We start from the raw sequence: 7781 nt of genomic DNA on the forward strand, positions 1-7781 counted from the left end.
ATAGCACATCTAAAAAACCGTGCCTTGGAATTTTACAGATTTTATCTCGTTGGAAAGCATTTAAAGAGCTCTACAAAACGAGTACAAACAACAATATCAAATTTGATTTTTTTACGAAAAAAATCAAATGGTGATTGTAATTTTAGGGAGAAATTTCAGAAACTGGATACATCACCATTATGCATCCACCATAAAGGATGCATAACACATTATGCAGACACCACAACGATGCATAACAAATTATTCAACCGTATTTTAATTTATGCATCCACTAGTTAGGTTATGTAACCACTAAAACGATTGATATGCCTAAAATTAATAACATTCTAACAAAGAAAAAGGATGCATGTCACGTTATGCAACCACCACAAAGGATGCATAACAAATTGTACAACCATATTTTGGTGCATGCATCCACTTATTTAATTATGCACCCATTAAAACGCGGTACAAACCTAAAAAATAACATTTTCACAAAAAAAAATGAATAGTGAATTATGCGGTCATTTTCTGGACTGCATAACAAAATATGCAACAAAATTTGAAGTTGCATAACATGTTATGCAGCCATTTTCTGGTCAATTTTAATGCTGACAAAAACTTTGTTGCATAAATGGGTTACGCTGCCATTTTCTCGAATGTAAAACTCTATTTTCTCGGATGCATGACAGGTTATGCAGCCATATTTGTAGCTCTATAGCAGATTATGCAGCCATTTTATTATCTTAGCACTAACAAATAGGTAGTTGCATAATGCATTATGTAACCATTTTTTTGCTGCATAACAGATTATGCATACATTTTCATAGCTACATAACATATTATGCAGCCATTTATCGGTTGATTTTCGTACTAACGAGAAAAAAAAAGGCTGCATGATGCATTATGCATCCATTTTCATGACTGCATAATAAGTTAACAAGTTATGCAGCCATTTTTGTAGTTGCATAACAGATTATGCATCTATTTTTTCAAATGCATAACAGATTATGCATCCATTCTTTAAGCACTTGAAGGGAAAAAAAATGTTTCATAATGTCTTGTGCAACCATTTTCTCTGGTACATAACAGGTTATGCAGCCATTTTAGTGACCGCATAACAGATTATGCAACCACTACAGAAAAATGCATGCAACAATATAAACACCAAACACTAAAAAACCATAAAAGTGAACTTACAAAAATCCTTCAACTACAATAAAATAATAAGTCTTACGATTACAACAAAATACAATTAGTTGTTCATCATCAACTAGAGTGGCACTACGTACCAGCCACCATCACAATCTGCAAGAAAAAATATTCAAATTCTCAGTCTATTCTCTCCTTGCTAGTCGGTGAAAACAATGAATGATTTATTTGTTGTTCCTAGAAAAAACTCAAGAGAAACCAAATGAAAAAAATAGACCACAAGACGATCATATTAGTACAGTGAGGAGACCACAAGACGACCACAACTTGAATAGAGTTCAAAAGTTCTCCTACTGAAAGTGAAATAAAGACCGAATTCTAACATTTTTCCATTAAACGATCTGAACCCCTGACTGGGATGACTACTGGTGGTTTCACCACCCTTCACATATTTAGTGAATCCTCTTCCATCCACATTGTTACGCTAATTGTTCCATTTTACTTTCACACCGGTGGCTGCATATCCAAACGTATAGGACACATAAAATTACAAAAATGTTTGTACACAGTCCCTTTGTGTAATAACAGTGTTGCACTCCCAAATGAATAATCTATGCATACTATCCACATGAATAATTTCTCAGCGCTTAATCGACATAACATTTCAGCATGCACTTACTAAAATTGAACGGTTACTTTAACCATTTGCATAGGATCTGTACAATTAGAAGTTTAGAACTTAAAACTTAATATGAATTTTGACAGTAGCTCATAATTTTTTTTTTTAATTTACTCCAAAATTTTGAAAGAGATATAACAGGACATAAGAAAGAAAACACATTTAATTCTATAAATCTGATTAGATGGTAACATTTGATCACCAATTATCACCCCACTTTCTATAGGATAAGGAAAACACGATATGATTTCTTATAGAGTATGCAGAAAAATTTAAGTAGTGTCCTTAACAATGTGTAAATGGTTAGAATATATAATGACATTAAAAAATCTCACATTTACAAGATTAAAAGTGGTGTACTTTACTTAGCAGTGTTCAAATTGTTAGCAGTGGACGCACCTTAGTTTTGATGATACAGATTCTGTCAAAGAATGGCTTTTCTTTTCACCTAAAAAAACAAAATTACTTAATCAACCAAATCATCAGAAAAAAATCAAATAAGATACAAAATTAAAAGCTAAAGAAATTCAAATCGATAATATGGGTAAAAAAGATTAAGATATCTGAATCGAAATCTGACCATGTGTTTTCGAACCAGATTAAACATAGGGAGATAAAACAAAATCAGTAAGGAACCCTAAATTTTTTTTAGTAATCTCAAAAGATAGATCTAGATTAAATGATGAGAGATATGTACTTTATCTGCGAGGTCATCTTTGTTGATTGAATCACCATAAACCACTGTTGATGACGACCTTCATCGACTCTTTGTTGATAAAATCATCACCTTCTCTCTCGCCTCTCTGGAGGTTAGTTTGGGAATAAATACAAAACGAAAATGGAATTTGGGAAATTATGGGCCCGAGAGAAATTTTGTCTGTCAAACTGGGTGCGCGCATGACTTTGTACGCCTGTGGGTTTGAGAGTAGAAAAAACAGAAAAACGGGTTTGACAGTAGTTTTCACAATTGAAACCTTCTAATGGTTTATCACCATTTTGTTGGATACTCTCCAAGAATATATGATGCTTCCATGAGAGAAGTAATATGCCCAAATTCTTCATCGAATTATGTAATCTTTGGTCATCACGTCTGTGGATGATTGAATGAAATCGAAAGTCCTCCAAGAGGTATGAGAAACCGTAATGGCACAAACTTGCCACACGTTATCAGAAATACAAACTATTTACGATACCAATTGTTGTAATGCAATTTGTTTTATTTAGATATATATTAGATTAAATAAATCTACCCGAATCTTAAATTAAATTAAAATTCCGGCAGAAAATGAGAAGATGGTTAAAAGAATAAAATGGAGAAGATGAAGATAACTACCAATGGTTGAATATAACTACTCTGTAAAGAAGATAATTGTTTATGTTAAAATATAAAGTTGCAGAGAAAAATAAGGAGAGAGAAAAGTTTGATGGTTCGACTATTACGACCATTTGGAACTCAACAAAATTGTGTTTTCGAAAGTTGTATTCTCTTCTATTTAAATATTTTTTATGTGAATTATTTTACCAAGGTGTTAATCAACAAACAACCAAAACTTCAAAAAAAAATATATATTGGTGGGGTTATGGTATGGGACTAGAATGTTTCAATTTATGGACTAGTGGAAACTATGCAAACCAATAGATGCAGGATTGGGCATAAGAAACATCGACTTACTCAACAAATCTCTAATGCCAAAATTAGTCTTGTGATTTTTTAATGACCTAAATATCACGTGGTTTATATTTTAAACATCCAAATATCTTAAGAATGAATCTTTATAGAGTTATGGTTTAAAATATAAAATCTCATTTACTTGATCAAATATTATAATTGCACGAAGTATTACTGAAGAAAATTGTTATTAGTTTGTAGAAAATTGTAAAATTATATAAAATGAAATCACCATCGATACTTGGTATTCCAGGATTTACGTTCTTTCATAAATTTTATTAACTATCAGGTAACAATGGCGACGAATCTTATCATTCAACCATTAAAAGTTTGGAATGTTAGTCTTCTTCAACAAATATTTCTAAGAATAAAGTTGATGACATGTGTGATATCCAATTAATTAAGAAGAAAGGAGATTGAAAAAAAATAAGAAGATCTCCTTGTTTTCTTAATTAATTGGATATCACACATATCCCTAGTATATGTGTAGTAAGAGTAGATTGTGTTAATTTGTTAGTTTTTAGTTATCTCCCTAGTATTTTAGGGTTCTTTATTATGCTTTGTCTGTGCTTTCATGTCACTTCTATTTGCACTACATTTGTAGTGCCTTTTTCCGGTCTTTATGGCCTTCTTTTGATTTTTTTACTAAGGGTTTTCAAGTAAATCACAATTCTTCTTCGATTTGGATTAGACTTAGCTTTCAATGGTAGGATCTACATGGATCGGAAGGTTCAAAGTTGTTATCAAGTTTCCGGGCTTATTACTTCATTGTTGAAGTATCTCTTCTTCAGGAAGACAAAAATTCAAAATGGTTGGATGTTGATTCGAAAACCAGTTCTCCTGATTCTAATGAATCTCTCTCTTTTATACAAGAAATAACCAATTCTCATGATTCTAACGAATCTCTCTCTTTTATACAAGAAATTGATACATGTGCGGTATGCTGATCTTTGTCCTCTTAGTGTATTAGATATTGTTCAATTTTTATGTATTTGCTACTTGTTGTTCTTTGTTGTTGATGTACTGGAATCCAATGTAATTTCTCCTTTGTTATGAATGAATATATAATGAGCATTATCAAAATAAACAAAAAAACAAAAAAAAAAGATTGAAGATAAATCAATATGGTTGAAAAACCAATCTAGGAAGTTTACTACCAAGTCCTGTTACAAAAACTTTTCAGATAATATCCCTATAATTTGAATTCTCGTGGAAACTATTCTGGAAAAATGGTCATGTGTAACCCAAAATTGATTTTTTTTGGAAAATAATCGATGGTAGTTTGGTTGTTTCACAGTATAACATATTTAATCCTCGTTGCAATGTGAAATGACGAGGGTACCAAGTACACCACAATCTTTTCGATATCAGCCTATAAGTCTGATACCTTTCCTGATCTAATATAGACAGAGATTGTCAAGAAGATAGCAACCACAAGGTACATACTTGGTATATAATATAAGTCCAGAACCGAACCTTAGATTATTGTTATAATATTGAAAGTGGTAGTAAAAGTTCGTTGCTCGGACTTGTAAAGATTTAAAAATAAAAATATGTATACAATATTTGTCACATTGGGGGAGAGGTACTGGGACTAATGATTCGGCCAATTTTCATAACATAGGGCTCAATGATTTATTCTCAACAATAATCGCTCAAAACATAAATTATATGGACTCTTATTTTGCCAAAGTAGATTTTCAAAACATTGATTGTAAGTCCTAAGCATGATGTATCAAAACACCTAAGCCAAGCATACATCATCAAATTAAATAACAACCAATTAATTCAAATCATATTTAAATTTTAAATTAATGCAAAAGTCTTAAAAATAATTAATGAAATTACCCCAAGTATGAAGTTTGGCCTCCTCCGTCGTCCCAGTGTTGGGTTTTAGCTCATCATAGTAAAAATGCTCTCAAAATAATTATTTATTGCTCAAAAAGTGGTTTACAAATGATGAAAAGGTGTAAAACAATTGAACAGAAAAATCGCAACAGAAATAACTGTTGCAAAGGCGCTGTTCAGCTGTTACAAGAAGAACGATAAATGATAACTGTTGTTGTACGACGAACTACGACCCACGAGTGTGCGTCTAGACACTGTTGATAAACGACTGCTGCTGCGAGTCCGTTCTTCGTGTTCTTCATCTTCATCAATGGCAGCAGCAGCAGCAGAGAGAAATCATGGTTCTCGATTCTGCAGCGTTCCTTCTCTCCTCCCAACTCTCGACCCCCCTCTACTAAACCCAAGGGGTCCTTTTATACCCAACAACCTTCAAAATATCCTTGATTTAATCCCGAATATCTTCCAATATTCTTCACAGCCATATTCGATGTTTCTTTCCCTGTGGACTCTGTTCACGCATTAATGGCAGATATTTCGTTTTTTCAATCTTCTAGGATTCGATATAGGTACCATATATTCCCTCTTTACTCGAGTATCTTCCACAAACCCAACAGAGAACTCGATATTCTCTCTCTGTTTCCAAAAACATTGCTATCCCCTGTTTGGACTTTGATCTTCTCTCCCGGTCATTTCAGCCCAACTTGATCGCTAAAATCATTTGCATTCGGCCTGTTTAGCCTTAACAAGCTTAACCCAATAATTTCCAGCGATTGAATCTCGCTAGAATTCCTCCAACAATCCGACCAAACTTCAACAGCGTCTGCATGTTTTCTTCCCGCCAAATTCATTTTTTTTTTTGAATCGTGAATATGGTGTCCCCTTAGCAAACAGTGGTGTCCCCTTAGAAAATTTGGGTGGAAATAGTAATTTTTGGGGCTGAAACAGTAATTTTTCTGGGGTTCCTCCGGGACATTTCTGGGGTTCTTCCGGTGCATTTCTGGGGTGCCTACGATACATTTCTCCGGGGTGTAAAACACTCCTTTTTGAGCCCATTTCGCCGCAAGGGCTTATTTATCTAAAAATTCCTACAAAGACATAAAAGAACACAATAAATACAAAATTGAGCACTAACAATACATACAATAGAGACATATTAGACACATAAATGCGTCTATCAACACCCCCAAACTTATTATTTGCTAGTCCTCGAGCAAAATTTATTCCTGAAAAGTGACCGAGTTAATCTCGGGTGGGTTTATCAGAGGTGTACCCACAAAAACCAATACTCCAGACCCTAGCTATCTACGCAGAACCTTGGAAAACACTAAAGAACCTCCTTGGTTGGCATACAATTATTGACTCTAAGAGGAAGAACCCTGATGCGAAATTCCAATTGTTGTACACGAGTTTGCACTCAAGCATACTAAAATTCATATAAGTGACAGAGCTCTACTAAGATAGTTTCACGATGGACATCATACTCGGAATCAGACTAATCACATGAAAAGATTAAGAAGATGGAAAAAGAAAAATGTATATGGTTGAAAAGTGAACGGTGTTTCCCATATCTGTCTGAAGGCCTCTGCCAAGATGAACCTAACCTAAATGACTGAGATACCGGTCTGCCTAATATTAACACACTGGCATATACAAGGGAACCAGTGGTCAATAACTTAAATCTAGATCAACAAACTGGCAAATACAAGGGAACCAGCAGTTGACTACACATAACAATAACCATTTTTTTTTTAACTTAACGGCATGAATAGATCTTTTTGATCCAAGCGCATGCTTCTTGTCAGCAGATTACACGATAGTTCCCACGGGTCCTGCATTCCACGCTTGCTTAGGCGACGGAAACAGGGAGAACACACACATATTGCTATCCAAGTGTTAGTATTTATTCTGATTGGTCTACTGGTCTGGTCTAATTTTTTTTTTTTTTTGAAAAGGTAACTCAGTCACTCTATTTCACCCTAGCAAAGGTAACAACTTGAATCGTGTGCCCCACCAAATCACTTGAAATAAAAGAAAACTAAAAAATAGAAAGTGAAAAGGACTCGACGAGATATGGCGAAACTATCATGTTATTTCTAACACCTGAGCTCTGTGCTTTTATGAATAGACTCTATAGATGTTTCCATCTAGTCAGATTGGTTCCTCAGCTCCTAAAACAAAAATGTTTTCATCCACTTAGATTGGTTAGTGCTATCCTTAATAGGCGTAAATTTCTAGGCTCTGGAGTTTATTTATTGCAACTAAAAAGTTTCTCCCATACCCCCAAACTTAAAATTAACATTGTCCTCAACGTTCTAAAGATGAAATTAAAAGCATGAACAAGGAGAGACAGTTACTATTTGAAGCAAAAGAGTGAAGGAAGGATATTACCGGGTTGCATGGGATTGGGTTACCTCCCAAGAAGTGCTAAGTTTAAAGTCTTCAGCCAGACATCGG

The 7781-nt window shown here is 34.0% G+C and overlaps 1 long non-coding RNA gene across 1 annotated transcript; it reads right to left on the reverse strand.

The window, feature by feature from the left end:
• Positions 1–1283: 1283 nt before the first annotated feature.
• On the reverse strand, positions 1284–3247 carry LOC113317319. Its single transcript, XR_003343425.1, has 3 exons — positions 2508–3247; positions 2210–2258; positions 1284–1647 (listed from the first exon to the last, which is right to left on the reverse strand). It is a non-coding gene; the product is annotated as an uncharacterized LOC113317319 (long non-coding RNA).
• Positions 3248–7781: the final 4534 nt, after the last annotated feature.

This window comes from Papaver somniferum, chromosome 10, assembly GCF_003573695.1.
Source record: "Papaver somniferum cultivar HN1 chromosome 10, ASM357369v1, whole genome shotgun sequence".
Classification (NCBI taxonomy): Eukaryota; Viridiplantae; Streptophyta; class Magnoliopsida; order Ranunculales; family Papaveraceae; genus Papaver; species Papaver somniferum.